We start from the raw sequence: 19,522 nt of genomic DNA, 5'->3' as shown, positions 1-19,522 counted from the left end.
CCCCAAGAACACCATATGTAGGAGCAGAGTTTACCCAGGTCAAGTTCTATGCTGTAGAGAGACCATCTGTTCTGGTGATACAATCCTTAAAAAACAATACACATATATTCCATGCAAACTGGACTACTCTGAGAGAGAATGTAATGCTATGTTACTTTAACATCTCAATTAACTATGGCATAGTACTATTTAAAAGCTAGATAGAAAGTCACTTAGTAGTACATAGTATATTTCTGGATTCAAAATCACTTGCTTTGACTGATTTCTTTTTCTGATTCATCATTGTACTGGTTGAATACGGTTCATCATACCAGGAACATGCACCATTGGTCCTGATGATTATAATGAGGCTAGAACCAGAGGTGGAGACATGGATTCACAAGCCAGAAGAGAAAGGAGTTTAAGAGCTCTCACAGGCTAGGAACTAGTATAAAGAATGTGATCAGAAGCAAGGTTAGCAGTTATTTTTCTGAGCCTCAGGAGAGATTTATAGCAGAAAACAAATGATAACAGGGACAAGAAGGCAGAGGCAGAACAGCAAGTTCTAGAAGTCACAACTAAGCAGGCAAGAGAAAGAACAAGGGAAAAAGCCACAGTGGCCAACTAGCCAAGAGCAATTTATGCAAGGAATTCCTACACACTGCTAGAGAACACTAATCAGTCGCTCTTATCCATATTCTACCATTTCTGCTGACTCTATCAGTATCTTAGTGCCTCAGGTTGGCAGGAGTTTGATCAAGAACACATTAACCCATTACAGAGCCCTGATACTCAACCTGTAGCTAAAGAGAGACTTTTAATTACAGACAACTGTTATATACATTCAATAATCTTTTCCAGTTCCTTCTTAAATCAGTGGTAATCAGTTGATACCAATAAGGGTAAGTTACAACACGACAAGATTAACTCAAAACAATATAAATCAGTTTGTTGATTTTGGTTGCACAGAAAGTGGTTATTTATGAGCTGCAGTCAATTTTTCCCCTTCAGAATATTAAATGAAATGTAGATAATGAAAAAGAATTCTACTTCTATCTTTAAAAAATAAGGAGAGTGGGAATATGTTTTTTGTTTGTTTTTTTGTTTTTGTTTTTGAAATTTTACTAACAACATAGCTAGTACTTCTGAAAAGTGTTGGACTCGTTCTCTAAAACTTTGCTTAAAGATCAAGTTCAGGATTTCCTTGCTCAGGAGATCCTGGAAATGTCGTAGCATATTAGCTGTGTATAATGCACGTAGTTCCAAGCATGGGCTTTTATTTTTGTCTCCTGCATTTAACACCTTCATTTATTCACCCTTCATGGCCTCATTGCCGCCTTCTCATCTCCTGAGCACAGTCAGCATTGCAGTTTCAGTGGGACTTCAGGGATCAAGTAGCCACAGAAATGAAAGGATGCTACTCCCCAAACGGTTTCACTTGATTCTCAGCTGTCCCTGGTTTCACTGGCCAGATAGCCAACTGCCCAGATAGAAGTGAATTTAATGGGGTCTAAAAGGAGAAAGCAACCATCATTATGTCAGAGTTCTACTTAGAAACCACAGCTACAACGATAAGGGAGCATAACTCCAAACTGGGCAGTGTTACAGATCTCTTCTTTTGAGCAGATGGGCTGCAAAACAGCAAACTTTGCATGGACCAGCTGCAGGCTTTCAAAATGAATACAAGCTGCTGATAGTAGTCTAGACAGGCACAACAGCTAGAAAACACATTTCCATAATATAATTGTTGTAGAAATGTTGCCTGTTGTAGAAATGAAGCTTGCTCCTTGGCATTCCTACTAAAATTTACTTTCATATTAATAGACCTATATTGTTGCATATACTCTCCTCCACCAGCCCATGCTAGTTAATGCAATATAGATGCAAAATGTTACCAAGGTAACTAGTTAGGAATCAAATATAACCAACAGATTTTTGGATTTTTGCTTGTTTGTTTACACAAAGGAAGCTGCAGTTTTCTTAAAATCAAATTGTTAATGAGGAAATAAGTCTGAGAAAAATCTAAATGTCATATGCTGATCAGCTGAAACCAAGATTATTTCATGTTTTTGAACAGGTGCAGAATATTTAATTTTGAAACATCAAAAATTTTAAAACTGAATTTTCTTATCAGTGCTCTACCTTTGAAAACTGTAAGGTATTTCCAGTTATGGGGTATTTTCAGTATTTTTTTTTTTGCCAGCAGAAATTGTCTATGTCTCAGCAACATGCTGTAGATCTCCCTCTGATAGAAATACAAACTCAATATGATTTCATCAGGAACACAACTGTGGATGCATTGAAGAATGTGGAAAGTAGGGATATCAGAAACATGAACTGAGACATTTCTATTAGCAACGTGACGCTTGAAATGTTTAGTATTAGAGCTGATTTTAATAGAAATCTAGCAGGACAGTTTATTAAATTAAAATTAAACATTTTGATTTGAAGAACTCTGAAATAATTAAAGACACTTTAATGAAATTCTTTGGAAATAAATCTATTTAGAATTATTATTTTGGGAAAAAATATGAAAATTTTAGCTTTTTATAAAGAGTTAGGATGAAAACTGACCCTTAAGCTTTGGAATCTCTGTATTTCAGTGTATTCTTGCTATATCCATCTGATTTAGCAGATTTTTTTCAACATCCTTGCAAGTCTCTCATCATATATAGCTTAAAACTAGAGGGAGAACTTACAAGAAGTTTGTACCTCTCTTACAACAGATTTTTAATTCAGAGGAAAAATCAAGAGATAACTCCAGTCCTGCATATTCTCCAGATCTTCCAGTGCAGAAAAGAGATGTCACGGTTGAAAGAAAAGATATCATAGTTTAATCGCTGTGTAGAAACATGGTTCCACATAATGCAATTGTGTTTGGTGGATGATTTTTCATCAAATATCACAAAGGGCACATCTGTGCAAAGTTAGAAGACTTCACTGCTGTTATTTAATTATTAAGTTTTGTTTTTAATTAAGTCAATTAGAAGAGATTTTTTTTTTCTCCTCTACATGTATTCAGGTAGTATTTTAATTCCTGGTTTGTATTTATTTGGTTACATTTCAGTTAATTAAGTTAATTACATAAATAATACAGAATATATTAATCATAAATTCAACATACTCCATGCCTCTTCCATGTAGGAACTTCTCTTACAGCTGCTCCTGCCTTTGACTTTGTGCTGTGTGCCGGCTGTGCATTATGGCTCCAAGTCAAACAGAGATCTTGATGTGCATGGAATGAGGTCAGGCAGTTCAGTCAGCACTTCACACTACCTCACCTGTGTGCTTTTAAATTCTCCACCCTGTTCCATCTTCAAGAGTGATCCAAGACCAAAGTGATCTAAACCAAAATGCATATGTATTGTCTAGCTTTGCTTTAAGCTAACGTGGCATCTATGTGTAATAAACATGGAACTCTTTAGTATTTGATCTCTAGCTGAAGACTATGAAATAAATGAAAGAATCCAAGGCTTTAAATAAAAATCCTAGCTCCTGTTTCCAAACTTTAGAGAATTATTCATTCATTTTAAGAGATAAGTGTTGAAAAGATCTATGTATATATCTGGTGATAATATAATGCAACAGTGAATGATTTAATTTAGCTTTTTGGCACAGGTTTCAAAAAGGTTTCAGCCAGTGTTTTAGGTTAGTCTTTGTTAAATAACACATTATGTAATTTTGTGCATTAAATCTGAAAATTATAAGCATAAATAATTCCTAAGTAGATTCACTAGAGTCTAGATTTCCTTCAGGTCTTATGATACAGAGACTTAGGATATTTGTAAAGTGGATTATACAAATAACTAAACTTTCTCTACAGATGTATTAATCTTTTCAAACTAGAAGAGAAAAAGACTAGTGAGAAAAATATAGTTGCAAAAACTGTTTTAATAATTCCAGATGAGATTTATTATTGGGCAATTGAAAAGACTGCAATTTTGTATAAAGAAGATAAAGTGACCAAAATGTTCTCAAACATAAAAAAAAAAAAAAGATAAAAATATATAAACGGAAAGCTCATGTTAAAGTTTTTCAGTCCTTTGTTCTCCTTTATTCAGTAAAATATTGCTCTAAATATCCTTTTTAGGATTTTCTTCCTGATTGTCTTCTCTTTTTATTTTATCATAGAATATTAAACAGGTAAATGACTTACACCATGGTCAATATGAGAAAAGGGAAGAAAAAAAAAAAAGAGAAAAAAGGAAGAAAGTCTCTTTATTAATATTACAAGAGAACAAGAGAATAAAACAAGAGAAAAGCTTTAGTCTCTTTGGAAGGAAATTATCTGCTGCAAAGAGTATCACAAAACCAGCTTTACATGTGTGTAACATGTTAGTGTTCTATTAACATAAGTTAAGGTTGCTTGAACCTTCTTTTTATTTCTTCTTCTTCTTCCTTGTAGATCTTCTATTCAATCCAGTTTAAAAATGATTTTCTGTGTATAAATACATTTAAGAACTCTGTGTCATTAAACATACTCTTGCGTGTCAATCAAAGGGAAAGAAAGAAAGGGAATATTATTAATTTAAATTTTTAAGAATGAACATGACTAATGCAATGAAAAAATTTTCGATGGAAATCATAACATGGCTCTTCCCTCTCTTTTTTTCTACACTGCTTTTGTATACTTGAAAGGAGAAAACTGACATGAAGGGGAAATTTCTTATTTGTTTGGAAGCTTATTGAAGACGATGGAGAGACTCCACTGGGAGTCAATAAATCAGCTGCTTACATGTAATGAGAGTAATGTCTTGGCTCACTGGAGTTTGCATCACTGTACTTCTGAGGAAGCAAAAAAAAATAATAAAAGGTTGTGAAAGAAAAGAGAATGAAAAGCTGAAAAGTGAATTTCCCACCCCCTACATGGGGCTTTCAAAACATGACTTCAACTTTAACTATCATTCTCTCAGTTGGATATTCTATGATACTGTACTCCTTTTCCCATTTTAGATGAAACAACTTTTAGTGATAGAAGAGAGACAGCAGGATTCAGGGGAAATATGACTTCTTCCTATTCTGGTATGAGCTTCTATGCTAACAACACAGGAATAACCACAGCTGGCTCTCCAGGAAGGGCCTAAATGCCTTTGTTTCAAGGCATTCTGTCTTTAAGTATCCCATACATGCCTTGCTATTATCAAAGCATGGAAAAATGCCTGGCGGTTATGTGACAAACACAGTTAACCTGCCTGAAGTGAATTACTCCTAAAACTCAGCATAATAATAAATGCTTTTTCAGTTGCTTTGTTTCCTAACAGATGTTGTTGTTTGAATTGTGTATTTGACTCTAGTTACTTTAATTAGGCTTAACCCTCCATCTGAGTCCCCCAGGTCAGTGTTTTATAACTAACATTTTTTCTGTCATGTTGTTGGTTTTCAGCCACTGATGTACCTCCATCAGTTTATTCACATGCAATGCTCATTTGCCATAAGCCAGCAATTCAGTTTCATTAACAGACCTTACCCCGACAAACTAACAGCTGTGCCACTCCTAGTCTTCAAAGCACCTGTGACTGGGTTTCTACATGCCTGGAAATGATTGTACATGTTTTTCCTTTTCAGCACTATAAATAGATCTGGCTGTCTGTGAGAGCAGTAGCACCGGCACATGCATGAATGCACTTGTTCGTAGAACAAACACGCCATTCTAGGAATTTTTTTTTCTTGGAAATATGGTTAAGCTGCCATATGTAACTACATATCTTCTCTTTCCACTCTGGAAGAATGCCTGAAAAATTACAGATGAACATTTATTCATCAGCTTTCATACCGTATAAACATAAAATACTTGATGCACACTGTTTCCTAATTGATTACATGTGAGATCATTATAGAAGTATTTGTGACAGAGCGATAGTAGAGTAAATCAGATATGAATCAAGCTGTTGTGAGAATAGAAAGAGGTATCTCAGCATTCTGGTCTTTTCGGGGTAGGCTAAGGACTAGGTGACTACCTGAAGAGAGAGACGATATGTAGAATAAAATTTTAAAAAATAATAATAATAAAATAAAAAAAAAATTGAAAGTGAGGAAAAGGAGGGAGTAAAGGGAGTTCAGGTAGTCAAGAATATTAATATTAAAAAGATTTTTTATAAGGGTCTCAGAAATATGAAAGAGAAGAGAAATAAGAGAAGTGTTTCTGAAAGTTATATAAGAAAGTTAGGATTTGGTATTTTTGCCTGAATTGCATTTAACAGATAAAGAAAGCCTTTAGATGTGACTTAATATAAGGGACTTAAAATCCTTTTGTTTCTGAGGTAGCAAATGACATTTACAGGTTTACTGTGATAATAAAAATAGTCTTGCACCTGAAGAGGACTTGGAGAGCTCAATAACTACTGAACTAAAGCTATTCTGGAGCCAGTGGTACTAGTTTGTGATATATCTTAGTTAATAATTTTGTAATCCTGATGACAGATGTTTAGTGCAGGAAAGAAAAGTCAATATCCTTCACTACCACTGATGTGAGTCATACTCTTTATTGGAGGAGTCAGTGCTGTGTGGGAGTGGGACCTAAATGAATGTTTATATGCGGAAAAACAATTTAGTTCTTCAAACCTGAAATATGTGTTCTTTCAGAAGCCAGTTAGAGGTGGTATTTTAAAGTATTTTTGTTTTCTATACAAAGCTTCCAGAAAATGACATTTGTGTGTCAGAGATCATGAAGTGTTACCATTTCATTGCAAGCCCTTTTATTTTTTTAACCATAAAAGCAAAGGCCTTTTAGATCAAAGCTTTTAAGAGAAGCTGTGACAGATAGCATAGAGCAATATTTCTCCCTAATGGTCTATATTTAAGGACATTCACTGTACAACTTCCTAGAAAGCTGAGATTTCTATAGAAAAAAAAAAAAAAGATTAACTTTATCATGATTAGACTAGCTTCTGTTATAAAGTTGATGAAAAATATGTAAAAAAAAGTGAAGTACGCTGACAAAATTGTCAAGCTCCTCATTACTTATTTGTCTTCCAAAAAAATCTAAATCCTTTATATCAAGCTGTCTGCTATGTCTAGGCACAACTGTAATACTCTTTTTTTCCTCTCTCTTTTTTTTTTTTTTGTAAAACTTTTGGAAAGAGTAAATTAAGGATCACTACATGTTACATAAAATGCTGTTAATTTTACTTTTGTTCACACAATGGGTTTCTGTTGTTTTGTATAATAGTTTTATCATGTAAAAGAAAAACTCAGAAACCTTTATCTATGTACTGGAGGGGTTGTAATGATTTTAGTCTGAAGAAACTTAGGTTCAAATTTCACTTGCAGATTGCAGGATAATGTCCTATTTATTTATTTATTTATTTATTTATTTTTCCTGTGAAGATAATCAGTACTGTAACTTTGAGGTTGTGCAAGGACTTTTTGTTTTACAGGTCAAATGAGAGCTGAAGTTCTTGAGGCAAATATGCTTCTTGTACACAAAGTATCGAATGACTGAAATGAGACCCTTGAAAAAAAGGTTTGGGTACTGATCTATTCTAGAACTGGTCAATATATGGAACAAATTATACATGAAGTCTAGTCAGACTCTTTGCACCATTCTACAACTATCTCAAAGGAGGTTGTAGTGGTGTAGGGATCAGTCTCTTCTCCCCAGCAACAAGTGATAAGACAAGAGGAAATGGCCTCAAGTTGAGCAATGGGAGGGAGGGGAGGTTTAGACTGGATATTAGGAAACATTTCTTCACTTAGAAGGTTGTGAGGTACTGGAACAGGCTGCCCAAGAAAGTAGTTGAGTCACCATCCGTAGAGGTATTCAAAGGATATGTAGATACGGTGCTTAGGGACATGGTTTAGTGGTAGACTTGGCAGTGCTACATTAACAGTTGGACTTGATAAATTTAGAGGTCTTATCCAGCCTAAATAATTTGATGATTCTATAAAAGATTTCCCCTCCATTGGGAAGCCAACCTCTGGCATATGATGGAGGTTTTTTACTTTTTTTTTTTAACTTTTTTTTTTTACTTTTTTTTTTTACTTTTCAGCATGGGCTTGTCTCAGGAGGTCTGATTGCTTAGGGCTAGCAAAAGGTAGAAAATGCATATGTATAAAATGGTAATTTTCTGAGACACCACTAACCTTTTTGGGTGTTGAATTCTCCAGGAAGAAAAAAAAACAAATCTTCTTAAAAAATCCTACTTTCTAAGATCTATAAGGTATATGATTTTTAGGCAGAAACTATTCTCTGACTTCCAGAGAGACTGCAGCCAAAAAAATGTGAAGGCATCTTGTATTCTGGAAAGTTTCACATCAAGTTGAAATTTGGCATTAGATACTAAAATTTTGCAGTGTAACTATAACTGTATCTATCAAGCCTTATTTATTTATTTATTTATTTTTATTCTCCTACTGCATTAGTTAATTAATAGAAGTGCACAAGAGCTCTGTCTTGGCATTTTAGAGTTCACCACAGAGTTAGTCTTAATTGTTCATGAGATTTATTCTGTCCTTGCAAACCTGATTCTCCCTGGCATAATTTGGAGTTAGTGCAAAGAAAAGTGCCTATTCTGACATACTCCAAAGGAACCTCTCTCTCCTCTGATTACTGTAGGAGCTTGAGGAGATTATCCAGTGTAGGCTTAACTTAGTCTTTACAAACATTCACCTCCATTTATATTCACAAATTAAATTATTCACAGACATCCCTTTAAAAACAGAAGCCAACACATTTTATAACCTCCTGTGACACCGAATTACACAGACTCTGCTAAGCATAAGGAACTGGTCCACACATGGTTAGCACATAGTTTGCTTATGCATGAACTTGAGGTTCTTTGCAAATAGCGGGCATGGTATGAACTGGATTAAAGAAATGTTTTGTTAGATGTCCGTCAAGTTGCATCAGGCTCTTGGCTGGGACTGTGAAGGCCAAATTCAATTCTCTCCTCCAGGCTTCCTGTGAAAGAATGGTGAGACCCAGAAATTAAAATTATGTACTTACCTATCTTTCAGGTCTTGTAGTACTGAAGTACTTAGGCTCCTGAGGCTTATTTTCTTTCATGACTCAGATACTTAGAAGCTTATTTTTCATTAAATCAATTTATAATGCAGTTTGGAACACTCTAAAATTTTGGAGGTAAAGATATTTTTTCTCCAAAATCACAACAGCAAAACTATTTGATAAAACCCTGAGAAGCTTACCCCTGCTAGTCCACTTAGTCATAGTATCAGGAATTTCCCATTTCTGCTGATTAATGATGACTTACAGTGCTAAGGATCACATCTTGAATTAGTACAAACATTTTAAGAAAATATAAAACTCTCAGAGTTTACCAGCAAGAAACATTCAGTTGTTCAGTTCAGTATACAAACATTAGCAGTCTTAAAATCTGCTTATGGTTCCTAAGGGGAGCCCTGTTTGCAGGGTTAGGTTTGTCTCTCACCTACTGAGATTAAACTAACCTTTTATGTGAAGTTAATATAGTGTGATTAATAAAACAAGAGAGAAAACAAATACAAGGAAAGGCAGGGAGAATCATAAGCAATAAACAAGTAAAACAAGTGTTAGAGTAGAAAACAATAGAAGAACTGGAGAAGAAGAAACACCCAGATTTGGAAGAAAGGTATCTTTCTCAATTTCCTTGGCCACTGCATTTTCCTATCAAAATTTTCAACCCACAGTGCACAACTAAATTTTTCATGAATTTGTAACTATTTTATGCTGAGAGAACGCAGGAAGAAATTCAAACATTGCATAATGGCAAATCAGATAAAAACAACCACCTTCCAGTGAGGTTTCTCCTTACTGTTAGAACTGTTGTACATTTGTAACTGCTGGCAATAAAATGTCAGGAATGAGAGAGAAACTTGAAAGATCCTTGATTCAATAGAGAAAAAAAAAAAAAAAAGATGGATTTTAAAAAAAAAAAAAAAGACACTGTTCCACAGTGTTATAGAGCCTAATTACTAACAAACCAGACCTTGACTGAAAGCTGAGACTTTCATCTCCTGTTTTCAGAAGGCGTGAGGCTGCATTTGTTGTGAGAGATAATGAGTTTGACACAGAAAGCTCAGCCTGGCTACCTTTGAGCTTGGCAGCATATGGTCTAAAATTCCACTAATGATGTGAAAGCTTGAACTTCCTATTTTACAAAAGTCTATGTTCCACCATTGGAAGAGGCTTACTTATCCAGCCATCCATGAACACTACTTAATACTGTTCTATGTTTCATGTCAATAACAAAGAGTGGCAAATTCAGTATTCAAAACTGAATTTTGAATGAGAGACAACTACTAGTATATTGCCTGTGCAGGAGAGATATAAGCATTCAAGTATATATAGTGTTTCAACATCGCAAATCACTCTTTATTTGCTAGTCTGCCTTACATATCAATTTAAGTGTACTTCCTAACATGCTTTCTTAAATAACAAAGATAAATATCATGAATAATGGACTCAAAAAATCAACAAGTTCTGAATCTTATTAATTCTAGAAGCATACTTGCTATTGAAGTCAAATATAAAGGCTAGAATTATAAAATCAAATATTTGTTGTTGTTTTTGTTATTTCAAGTTAGTATTTCAATTATTTTTAACCTCACATTTCATGTGAAAAGCCATGAATTCATTCTATGCTGTGGTTTGTGTATTAAATAATTTTCTAGAGTAACATGCTGAGTCAAATGGCAAATGGAAGCATAACAAAAAAAATAATTAAAATTTGGTATGCTTTATTTTATAATCTCTTTCAGTCCTTTGGAACCTGCACAGGGACTTTCTGTGAGCTATGCTGTAATACCCATAAGAATCTCCTGGGTTTCCAACATATGGTGCCAATGTGACTCTGTCAAGTCAGTTTCACCAAATCAAAATTTTTAAGATTGCCTCATTATCTAGCTAGAAATGATTTAATAGTAATTGATTTCTGTCATAGTACAATAATTAACCTTATCACTTACCATATGTAGTTATTTATTAAGAATATCTCACACCAGTTGCCAGAAATTACTAAGTGAAACCTCACGATACTTGTAAAGAAAGAATAATTATCCCCATTTTTTAGATGGAGAAGCTGATTACATACATATACACACAAATATCTACACAGATATGTTATATACTTGACAGTATAGATGAGAGTATATGTAAAGAGGTCCAGATCTTCCAAACTGATTATCTAAAATATAGTAATAAACCCATGCTTAACTGTATAGCTTAATTTTCTGAGGTGCTGAAAATCTTTTATGTCACAATCCCATGAAGATGGACATGAAGCTTCAATATAAATCAGGTGCAAACTGCATATGAACAACTTTACACATTCAAGTTTGGTTTTGAAAGGATGAGATGTGTTGAGAAAACAAGAAAATTTAACATAGTTATAAAGCAAATATTAGACCTGTTGGTTTGAATGTTGTGGTTATAGATATTAGTTGTATGCTAGACATGTAGATTAAAGACTTTTTGATTATATATAGATTTCAATGAGAGTTCGAAACTGATGCCTTAGAATTATCTTGATTTTTCTTTATTTAAGTTTATTTAAATAAGACATCTCATTAAAGAGTACAAAGGAAACTCTCTTGTAGCTTATTTAGTACCTGCTAACTTCTTCAGATACACAGTGTTTTAGTACATCACTATGTAAAAAGCAGTGAAGTTGTGGACTTCATAGCCTTGTTGCCTACTCATACAGTATGCTGCCCAGAAGAGGGAGGAAAACCACATACCATCCCAGAAAGTCCATGCCTAGCTTAATAATAATGAACAGTTCTCAGATTGCTAAACCTTTGATTATGTTTGAAAAACATAATCACTCATATTTAAGCTTAACATGGCAGAGATGATTCTCACTAAGTTGTACTCTCCTGGTTTATATAGAAATATCCAGAAGGACAGTGAATCCAACATAACCCAGTCTTCATCGCTTGTAGTTTTCAATCAGATTTTAAAATGTATACATATATATATATATACACATATATATATATACACAAGGTTCTCAACATTTGGGGGGATACTTTTGTAAAGTGAAGCCATGGATAAACAAAGAATAATCAGAGAAGTGTGACTTAGGAAAACTATAAGCGAGGCAACTTTCTAGCAATAAAGAAGAGTTTTCAATTATATTTTCAATATTTCCTCCCTCATTAAAAAAATTTGGATTAGGCACATACAGAATACAACTTATGCTCCAGTGGGACAAGGTATGTATTGTGTCTCTTTCTTTACTTTGAAAATGCTTTAATCATTAGGAAGAAAATGGAAGAAAAACAATGAACCTGCAAATATATATATATATATATATATAGTGAATAGTGATGTAGTTTACCCAAAAAGGGCAGAAACCTTACTGAATCTCAGGGTGTAAGGATTTGTTCAGGTTCTGTTCAAAATAGTGAGCTCCACTGTGAAAGCAAAATGTTATGAAAGTTACAGGCCATAAAACTGGTGGTGTAAAGAACTGAAGATGATCAAATTTGGCCATTCATTCTTTTGCTGAATAAATAGGACATTACTTTTCTAGTGGAAAAAAAAATGTTCCGAATGTTTTCTGCTGAAATAAATAAATAAATAAATAAATAAATAAATAAATAAAGGTCCTGTTTAATCATTTCTTATAGACAACAAAGTTGAAAATGACCCCCTCCCCTTCCTTTTGGGGACAAGGGTGGGGATTTGTGTACAAGCCATTGTAATATCTGAAAAATAGCAAGTACATTATAATTGCTGATTTCCTTCTGCATAAGGTAATTAACAGTACTGTTAATAAGCTAGCTTTCTGCTGTGTATTTAAGATACAGAAAATCAGAGCAGGGTGATAGTGTCTCCTCCCAGCTAATTAACATTGCACTCTCTTATAAGACTTTGCTTTGTTTAGTAAAGCACTCTTGCCTTAGCAAAAGGACAGTTATGAGTAGGTGAGGATGTTCACTTTGTCCACTGTCATACTTGCCTCTTGGTCTGTAATGATGCACTAAGCAGACTGAGTTAAGGTTTGGATTCAGGCTTGTCTCAGTATTTATTTTATCCATACCTGTTTGTTGCCCCTCCTAAAATATTAGCTCTTTCTCTGTGCTTGTGATAAAGTCAGTTTTACCCTGGTGACTTCAGAGAGAAAAGAGCAAAGCCATCAGAGGAGAGAAATGGTTTCGTTAATTGAGCCTGCTGCCTCCTAGTCCTTGTGTCAATATGAATTCAGTGTTTTGCCAAGATTTTCTAAGGAGATTAATGATTTTGGTTGCCTAATTTAAAAAAACCTTTAAAGCCTCTTGAACTTTAGGAAGCAGAAGTTATATCCCATTAAAGTGCTTCAAGCTGTCTATGCAAAACCAGTGCTCTGAGATGTATCCAAATACGCACATATGCACGAGTGCATACTCTTTCCTTTGCTATATTTGTGCATTTAGCAGAGCATGAACTTGCTGCTTCCTTTTTTCCCTTTGCTAAAACTGACAGTCAGAATTGCTAGAAAGCATGTAAATTCACTCACAGCTGTAGCCTTTTTGATTGAAATTAACTGTCTTAACTTAGATTCTGCAATAGAAAGATTCAAGAAGTACTACTCGTGAAAAATAACTAGCAAACAATCCATCTGCAGGATTTGATTTGGGAAAAAAAAAAAGAAGATAAAAAAGAAATATATAGACATATAAGACATATATAAGAAAGCTTAGTTTCATAATTGTTTTCTGGTGCATTAAATGTTTTATGCTAGATGTATGTATGTGTAATTTTCATTATGTATTCTGATAAGTCTGGAAAATAAGTTCAACACAGTAATTTATCCTCATAACTAGATTTTTTGTTAGTTCCATGCTAACTGCAATCAGATTTGTAAATTTGAAAATAATTCAAACATAAATTAAATTCTCTAGTGACTTGTACATAGTCAAAAATCTACCTCTACTTTGCTTCAAGTATTTTTATTGAAAATAATCTCAATTTACATTTCTGCTATTTTGTTCTCGTGAATAAGCGTCATAGGAAACGTATTCTATTTTGATTCTGTTAACACTTCATATTTAATTCCAGGTTTGTGTTAAATCTAATTTATTGTGACAGAACGATTTACATGCTTTTATCTAAGCACATAAATAAGCGGTTGCAGTTAAAATTCTCAGAAAGTCAGATAGATAAATATATTAATTAGTTACAAGACAGTCCATAAGAGAGCAAAATTAATAACATATGGAAGCTAGCAAAGTATCAGCTTTCAGCTGTATGACTATTTGAGTTGAATTTTTTCTCTTAAATTTATTAGAGCTTTGGAGATTAACATTGTATTTTCATGTACGTAGACATGTTAAAACATGTTAAAAACATGTTAAAACATGTCTACGTAAACTTTAAATATCTGCGTATCTACAGATCACCAAGTCCAAACAGTATGAACCCTGTTAAATCAAAAAGCGTTTTAAAATCAAAAAGCATTTTAAAATTATACTCTTATATTTTTTGACATACATTCTCACTATTTGAATTTGGTGTTGCCATTTTGATAACATCCCAGTTACTGGGTTCAAGAGATTGACAAAAAACAGAAATGTTACTATGTCTGGAAGTCAATATTTAGCTTAGATCTATGAACAATGTGAAATTCAGGGCAGTTAGGTGGAGGTTTATTACAATATTATCATTTTTTTCTTCTGATATACCAATGTTTGACTCTGCATAATTTGGTAATTTGGAGGAAATCTTTATTGATTACTTATTTTTAATAGATTTATTATCTTCTCTTAGCCTAATTTATTTCTTAAGTGACAATTGCCTTAATTTCATGCTTTACACTAATGTCACAATGCATTATTTCAAACATTGGTAATTGGTTTAATATTTCAACTAGCGTGTTCTTCTGAGATTTGAGTGAAACTCAGAGTCAACTGTTCATCCATCAAGTTGCACAATTATTACCCTATAATATAGAATAACCTCAAAAGAATGATATGAAATTCAGAATATTCTATATGGAACAGGGTGGTGTAAAATGAATAGACAGGAGATTTGAGGTGCAGGGTCTGACAGCTGAGAGACTATGAGAATGGTTATTTGAATGTGATAGTTTAGTCAGAAAAAAGATGTTTTTTGAGAGAAAGTTTATCAAGAAAATCACAGAAATTCTGACTCCTCCCACCTGAATCCAAGGCAAAATATATATACATATATATATATGTATATATATATGTATATATATATATATATGTATATATATATATATAATATATATTCACCTCCCAAACAACTTTTTTTTTTTTTTTTTTCCAGTTTTCATGATGAAATGGCTAAAAACAATGCAGATCTGGGCTTGTGCTATTGTATCTACCTTATATCTGGAAAACAGCTCTTTCTATTTGTATGTAGCTTGATTGACTTGTTTGGGGCTAAAGTATCATGTTTTCTGCTTTGGTGTCTCCACTGACAAAGGCAATGAGGCAATGACTGGCTTTTGCATCTGTGAAAGCAAGGATCTAGCTTTCATCTCTTAGTGACTTAGACATACCTTGGCTTCTGGTGCTAACACTTTACTATGGAGAGAGAAAAAAGATTTAGTGGCCATTGCAGGAAGAAGCTTGGGCTGTGTCTCTATATGTTATACAGTTTTCACTTGATAAAATGGAAATATATATATATATGTAAATATAAATAGAAGATATATTGTGTATGTATACATATATTTGTGTTTATGTATTATGGAACTGGTGATTTCTACTAAAAGTTATTGATTGAAACCTCAATATACAGACGTTTTCTGTTTTGTAAATAAATGTCTAAACTGAAAAAACATGTTATTATGGTGAATGAATAATTTTGATTAGATATTGTTCAATGATACCACACTGGTTTAAAGGGACCTTGCCATCAGGGGCTTAGAAACTAAGAAAATAATTGAGCAAGAATTACCCACTAATTTATAATTGCTTTTTATGCTTTCCAACAGTGCTTTGTAATATAATCCTCAAACGGGTCATTTCAGTATATGCTTAATTTTAAGCATTAACTCAAATCCAGTTATCAGTGGGACTGCTTTTCTGCAGACAGCTAGATATTCAAACCTGTGTAAGCAGCTGGTGATCTGGACATGAGAAGAAGAGTTGAACAAGACCTACCCAACCTGTTTCCTCAGAAAATATTCAGCGTATATAGTTTTGCTGTCAAAACTGTAAATACAAGCCTTGCCATTTAGATTCCTGCTCTATGAGATTTTTTCTTATGACCTGCACACCAATATACAGTTGCTTTTTTTTTTTTTTTTTTTGTTAACATGAAACTATTATTAAACAGGGATTATTAAACTATGAATGCCATCTATACAAAAGCTCAAAGTAATATTGAGACTATTAACCAGGATATACAGATGTTAAATGCATCTATTCTTCTCAAAGGGAGGAGAAAACTACCTGAATCTTTAGATGGGCACTGAACACACATGTAGCTGAGACAAAGGAAAAAAGGGACAACTCTGGTTTCTGGATTGTGGGCTGAAATATTTTTTTATTTATTTTTTGGCATCATCCACACTGTGCTACTGCTTGTATCTAATCTGGACTTCTTGTATCTTCCTTGATCCACAACAGTTACAATTATTATATACTACAAATCACTGGCAACCACAAAACAGTCTAATCATTTCACACAAATCATTGCTGATTTTTTAACGTACTATTACATACAAAATATCTTTGTTCAAGATATTTCTCTTGCCTTACTGTTCTTTTCTGCTCAACACCACTGACAGGGCTATGTGAATGAATGAACAGCTTTGTGAGGTACTTTTCCCAAGAAGAGTTTTCTGGGAACATTTTGTGAAATTATTCTCTTAAAATGAATTTTTTTTTATACAAATGAATAGGCTTTAAGATAGCTCTTGAAAATAAGTCTTCTCAGGTACAACTTAGATGTCCACAGGAAATGTGACATAAAGTCATAGACCATGGAAATTCAGAGCCTTTACCATGGCTATTCCACACCAAAGATGAATGCTTAATTGTTGCTTAACATATTTAACTGTTTGTTATTGGGAGGCTTAGAAGATGCTAGAGGTTAAATGTGACCTGTCCATATCTAAAGTAGGGCTAGTCACGAAGCTTTAATTATTATTATTATTATTATTTTTCTTCTCCCTGTAATTCTCAAAATCTCTTACCCACTTACCCCCTGGGGCAACTTCTGATAAAGTGACTATAGATATATGTATATCAGTGAAGCAATGAAAATATATTTTTTTAACATTTCATAATATAGGATGAATATTTCCTACTCCTTCTTTGCAATTCTGGCCTCAACAGTGTTTCCTCTTTTACCTTCTGCCAAGTCTCTGGATCTCCAACCATAAAATAATGATAAAAAATTTGCCTTTTTTCATAGGGGAGATGTAATGATAGACAACATAACTTGCCTGTCTTTTGTAGGAGATGTAATGATAGACAACATAACTTGCCTGCCTTTTGAGACAGTCAGATATTGTATGCCTGTAATGTAAGACTTAGGAAACAAATATTTATTCAGAGCTCAGCGCATGGTTTGGATGATGTATGGTATGTAAGGTAAAGGTCATACAGTGAGTGATGAGCATAAGTGGATATGAAGAAAACGTAAACAGCTGATCATTCCTCATGACCTATCCATTCCATGTACTGAATAAAACAAGGTCTTACGGAAAAAAGTAAAAATGAAAAAATGTACCAGCATGGTTTTGAACATAGGCAAAAACACATTTTGTTCATTCTCAAAGACTTGCATTTAAAACATAAAAAAATATACCAAATATTATGTGTATCAGTTCAGTGAAGTCATAAAATAAATGTTTTATGTGTTATTCATCAGTGTTCCAGTCCCCCTATGAGAAAGTTAGTGCTTTGCCCATTCTAGTCAAAAGGGGAGATGTAGTGAGTGGGTCCTGTGGACTGGAGCTCTTTGGGTTTGGTTCTCCTCTCCTTTCACACAAGTACCAGTTCTGCCCACAAAGTCGGCTCCTGTCATTCACACCACAGAATTTACTCGTACTAAAACCCCACCTTTTTATAGAGTGGCTGTGATTATCAGTGTCTTTTGTTCCATATGCAAAATGTAGCTGAAAATGTAGCAATAGAAACAGCAGAGTTGAAAAAGTTTGCAATTCAGCTGAAGAGGAGTGCATCAGTCAGGAGAAGCCATTTCTGTAGCCTAAGGGATGAATTTCAGTATTCAGTTGTTAGGCCTCTTGGAACACAACAAAAAAATTGCACATATCTTTTGTAGTTAGATGGTTGTTTCTTACCTTGCTATGCAGTTGCCACAGCTTTAGCCTTGATCCACACAGAAATTAACACATCACCTCATTTAGGTAATTTTTGTTTTCCTGTTTCTTTGGAATTTTTGAATCAATCTCAACAGAAAATACCATGAGTGACTGGTGGTTACACCTTTATGAGAATGTTGTAATTTGACCTTCTGGATCTGCAGGTTTAGCTTTTTTTGACATTCGTTGCTCTGTGTACATCTGGCTTTTTCGCTTTTCCAGCTTTCATGCTTGGCTGAGTTGGTGGCTCTGTCTAGATCATCCTTTTGATCATATACCTCATAGAGCTGATAGACATACATTTCCATTGGTGATTCACTCTGTGAATGTCTTATTTCATCCATTTAATGGTTATTTTATTCAGAAGACTGCAGTGATGATTACCATGTTTATGTTCTCATCCAGATAATAATGCAGCAGGTGACTACCAGTAATTAATCATCAGAACATTTATTCTTTTTATAACAGAGGAGCTTTTTAACACTTTACAAAAGTCACAACCTGTGAAGCCCTAAAGCGTTGGAAGAATCTGACAGACATAGCTAAGCTCTTATAGAGAATGGTGTCAAATGATGAAACTCTGATTATAAATATTTATAGGATACAACTCTCTGTGTGTATGCACGTGTTAATTGCAGGAAAGCTATTTCTTCCTACCATAAATTTTATAGATGTAATTCCCATTAAAAAATGCAGCAACTGTCATTACATATCACCCCAATGTAGCAGTGGTGCGTTACTTTTGATAACCCATATTCTCCGTTGCACATAAATTTAAGTTTTTCAGCTGTATAAATACATGCTTTCTGTTGGAAAAACTGTGTACAAGCAGCCTTTTTTTTTTTTTTTTTTGTTTCGTCCATATCTACATAGGCCATTAATACCCATTCAACCAACCCCTCATTGCACTCAATAAGAATATTAATGATACACAGCTGACAGTAATGTCAGGCAGTCAATGTTTGGACGTTAGCTAATATATTCCATTTCAAACTGTATGTTTAATTTACTGTGACTGCAGTTTGAAGAATGAGCAGAACAATGTAACATTACAAATTTATTTTGAATGTTAAATAGTACAAAACATCCTTAAAATGGCATTGTACTATAAGTATAATAATTATGACTGTGTATTATAGTCAATAGAGACATTTAGAATAGACCTTTACTGTGTCTTCCAATCATCATAGTGGTCAATTAACATTGGCAAAGGAATCTGAAAATCTACAGCATCTAAGGAGCTTCCGGAGAATCCAACATTATACAATATGCAGGGTAGCAACTTGAATACTGTGGAAATATTTTTCTATTTTTAGTGGTGT

At 33.8% G+C, this 19,522-nt stretch overlaps 1 protein-coding gene and 1 long non-coding RNA gene across 5 annotated transcripts in view; one reads left to right on the top strand and one right to left on the bottom strand.

The window, feature by feature from the left end:
• The window catches only part of CNTN5 (contactin 5), a 677,796-nt gene that overhangs the window by 51,337 nt on the left and 606,937 nt on the right, over positions 1-19,522 (top strand). The gene's annotated exons all lie outside the window — the stretch shown is intronic.
• LOC310894188 lies at positions 7,935-18,178 on the bottom strand. The gene is made up of 2 exons (XR_014579662.1): positions 9,124-18,178; positions 7,935-8,878 (listed from the first exon to the last, which is right to left on the bottom strand). It is a non-coding gene; the product is annotated as an uncharacterized lncRNA (long non-coding RNA).

The sequence above is a fragment of the Anser anser genome (assembly GCF_964211835.1).
Source record: "Anser anser genome assembly, chromosome: 1".
Lineage (NCBI taxonomy): Eukaryota > Metazoa > Chordata > Aves > Anseriformes > Anatidae > Anser > Anser anser.
This window is presented reverse-complemented; position numbering and strand designations above follow the sequence as displayed.